The following is a 4215-nucleotide window of genomic DNA, read 5'->3' as shown; positions in this document are numbered from 1 at the left end:
AATAAAGTCATGCTTACCACTCTTTAAGTAGTTTCATAAATATATTTTTGAATAGCTGTGGCATCTGCAACTCACATAGGATCAGATTCATCACTGAATCCCTGGACTAAGCATTCAGGATCCTAAATGCACACATTGAAGCCTTTCTCCTTACTCCTGTCTGATTGATCAGGAATCCATTGGTGAGTCAAACTCCTGAACCATTTGCTCTGGGCAAATATCCACTGAAGCTGGTAAGAACAGATTTTGATTCTTAAGATTCTGAGTTCGCCTAGCGGCGCCGGCACACCAGGTTCTAGTCCCGGTCGGGGCGCCGGATTCTGTCCCGGTTGCCCCTCTTCCAGGCCAGCCCTCTGCTGTGGCCAGGGAGTGCAGTGGAGGATGGCCCAGGTGCTTGGGCCCTGCACCCCATGGGAGACCAGGAAAAGCACCTGGCTCCTGGCTCCTGCCATCGGATCAGCATGGTGCGCCGGCCGCAGCGCGCTGGCCGCGGCGGCCATTGGAGGGTGAACCAACGGCAAAGGAAGACCTTTCTCTCTGTCTCTCTCTCTCACTGTCCACTCTGTCAAAAAAAATAAAAACAATAAAAAAAATAAAAAAATTTAAAAAAAAAGATTCTGAGTTCGGTGCCAATGTTGTGGCACAGCAGATTAAGCCACCACTTATGATTCCAGCATCTATATTGGAGTACAGGTTTGAGTCCTGGCTACTCCACTTTAGGTTCAACTTCCTGCTAATGTGTACTGGAAGGCACAAGATAAATAGCCCAAGTACTTGGGATTCTGATACCCATGTAGGGGACCAACAGGGAGTTCCTGGCTCCTGGCTTCAGCCTGGCCCAGACCTGGATGTTGTGGTTATTTGCGGAATGAACCAGCAGATGGAAGATTTTCTCTGTCTCTCTCTGTCTCTCTCCCTCTCTCCCTCCCTTCCTCCCTCTCAGGCTTTCAACTAAATAAAAATATTTTTAAACAAAACATTCTGAGTATACTCTCTGCAGCTGGGCTAGAGTTCAAGGCTTCTTCATTTGAAAAGTATCTACTGGACTGTAAGTTTTTCTGGCTCTTTGTTTGAAGTGGGGATAATTTATTCCCTGATTCTTGGGCCTTGCCCTGGACTAGAAAATTCCTCTGGACTCTTGTTTCCAGTTGGGATCCACTTTTTTACTTCTGGGATAGAATTTTTTTCCTGGCTCTTTGTGAAGCCTCTCTTTTCTCTATTTGATACTGTTTCTCCCATGGGTGCTTCTCAGCTATAACCCCCTTCTTGAATTCCTGCTCACTACATGCTGTGCCAACTCTGTCTCGTTTTTTAAGAAAAAAGTATTTGCTTGGCAGAGAGGTAGAGGGAGGGAGGCAGACAGACAGATAGAGCTCCAATCTGCTGGTTCACTCCCCAGATTCCGGCAAGGTCTGGAGCTGGATTGGAGTCAAAGCCTGGAGCTGGAAACTCAGCCCAATTCTTTCGTGTGAGTGACAGCAGCCCGACTACTTTATGTATCCACTGCTGCTTCCCAGGGTCTGAATTAATAGGAAGCTGGAGTCAGGAGCTAGTAGTCAAACCCAGGTACTCCAGTGTGAGACTTGGGCATGTTAACTGCTAAGCTAAATGCCCACCCTTCCTCTTCCTTGTTGATGTGATTTTGTTGTGGATACCTTGGAACCTTAATATCCTCTTTGGAAAACTGAACATCTACCCAAACTGGCTCTTCTAAAACCTCTCAATTCCCATCACCTTCTCTCCAACTTCCTCCTCTTATCACCTTTGATCTTCTCTTTAGCTTCCTTGAATTCTTTGATATGGCCCCCTTCAAACCCTCACCACCTGCATCACTCTGTCCTCCCCTGCTAAACTGCTCCCTTCCCACTGAGCTCCCTCAACTCCCTACAGTTAATTGAACTTTAGGCCCCCTGTCCCCATCAGGGAATCTCAGGGGACTTAGGATACCACAAAAGCACTTTATGATGCTAAAAAGAAAACATGGTAATTGGAAACAGATGGAATACTTTACCCATTTGGGTCAGCTTTGGAGACCTCCAAACAGCTGTTTGATGCCACCTCTACTCCAGAGCCTCAATGAGCTTACATGTAAAAGCAAAACAAAAATCTCAAATGTCTTCCTCACAAATATTTGTAACTCAAAGCTTTAGCCCTTATTGAGTCGGTAATCTCAATTTACCCTGTTTTTTAATAAACACAATTCAGATAAAAATAAAAAGTACAATTACCTTAGAACTGTTAGAATGGCTATTATGAAAAGGACCAAAGAGAACAAGGACCCGCAAGGATGTGGAGAAAAAGAAACCATGGAACACTGTTGGTGTGAATATAAGTTAATACAGATATTGTGGAAAATAGTATGGAGGTTTCTAAAAATGTTAAAAATAGAACTACTTTATAATCCAGAAGTCTCACTACTGGATATACTAAAGACAATGAAATCAGCATGTCCAAGAGATGTATGCATTCACACATTTACAGCAGCACTATGCATAGTAACCATGATATAGAATAAATATAGGTATCTAAAACATCATGTTGTACATGATAAATATATATAATTTCTATTTGTCAGTTAAAAATAAAATAAATTTATTTTATATTACTATAAGATAAACTAGTAAATTCTGTATTACTGTATTGCTTGATTCATGATTAAACTTTCAAATGAAACCTATAAGATCAATGTTCGCATCTGTTTATTTGTTTAAAAATGTTTATGTATGTATATATGTGTATATACATAATGATTTTCTACATCCAGAATGTATTGCTAAATGAACTTAGAAAATTCTTAATGGAGATCCGTTCAAATGGGCTTAGAGATAAATGAGTGCTTATGTAAGTTAAATATTCCTAAAACTCCAAGAATTATAGAAATAACCCAGGACAGGTGTTTGGCCTAGCAGTTAAGATACTAATTTGTATGCCCACATCCCAAATTGGAGGGCCTGAGTTTCAATCTTAACTCTACTCCTGATTCCAGCTTCCTGCCACTATGTACTCTGGGAGGCAGTAAGTGATGGCTTAAGTGGATGGGACACTTCCATCCATGTTGGGGACCTGGATTGGGTTCACAATTCCTGGATTTGACCTGGTCCATCCCTTCCCATTGCAGACATTTGGAAAGTGAACTTCAGATGGGGGCTCTTTCTCTCTGCCTCTCAAATAAATGATTTCAATGAAAAAAAAATTAAAGAAATTAGCTCAAATGATTTTCAGGTTCACATGTCTTCAATAAATCTAAAAATCAAATACTAGGTTAATATTGTTGGTTTAATAAAAATAGCTGTATCTTCTGAGTTATCAGCATTAAGTATAATATGAACACACACTTTTATTGTACTCAATTTTACTATTCAAATAAGATTAGAAATAGTTAACGGAGATAACTAAAGATGATGGCAAGTTTTGCTTCATGCTATTTCCCTATCTTGGAAAAGAATAACAAGGCAGGGGGAATATCTGAGAAACTGATCATTTTCACCAAAACACATTGAGCATTTATACAAATGAACCCTTCATAGGGTAGCATCAGATGACATAAATCTAGTGTTTTCTCCCTTACCATCCAGTGTAGATGGTAGACACTCATGATGAAGATCTGATGAGTCAGAGAGAATAAATGAACCTGCATGCCCATGAGGTCTGAGGGACATGTGTTAGCTAGTAGTGTGTGCACTTCATCTCTACCAGCTCCTCTTCCACTCACCTATAAGTTCAGGATAATGCAGGAATGGGGTGTCCTTGATTCCCCCTCTCTTCTAACTGAGGACAATTTTAACTCTGATTTAACAGACTCCCAAAACAGAGCACAGAAAGAACTTCATTCATACACACCCCATACTTGTATTAAAAAAAAAAAAAAGCAGTTATTCTATGTCCCTCACATGTCTGAATCACTGAATCAATAGGCATTGTTCTTTATTTTCAAGGTGAGAGGGAGCGGGAAAGGGGAGGGTTGCGGGTGGGAGGGAAGTTGCGGGAGGGGGAAGCCATTGTAATCCATAAGCTGTACTTTGGAAATTTATATTCATTAAATAAAAGTTAAAAAAAGGTAATTTAAAGTGAAAAAAAAAAGAGAAACCAAGAGACAAAATAAAGAGAGAAAGGGGGCCAGTTTATCCCATTTTCCAGGCTATTCCTTCCCAGGTGTTAGGCATGTGAATGCATCCATATCAGACCATCCACACCAGATCAGTGACCTTCTGGAAA

This window comes from Oryctolagus cuniculus, chromosome X (genome assembly GCF_051225735.1).
Source record: "Oryctolagus cuniculus isolate XC-2025 breed Fujian yellow rabbit chromosome X, ASM5122573v1, whole genome shotgun sequence".
Classification (NCBI taxonomy): Eukaryota; Metazoa; Chordata; class Mammalia; order Lagomorpha; family Leporidae; genus Oryctolagus; species Oryctolagus cuniculus.
Note: the sequence above shows the minus strand (reverse complement) of the source record.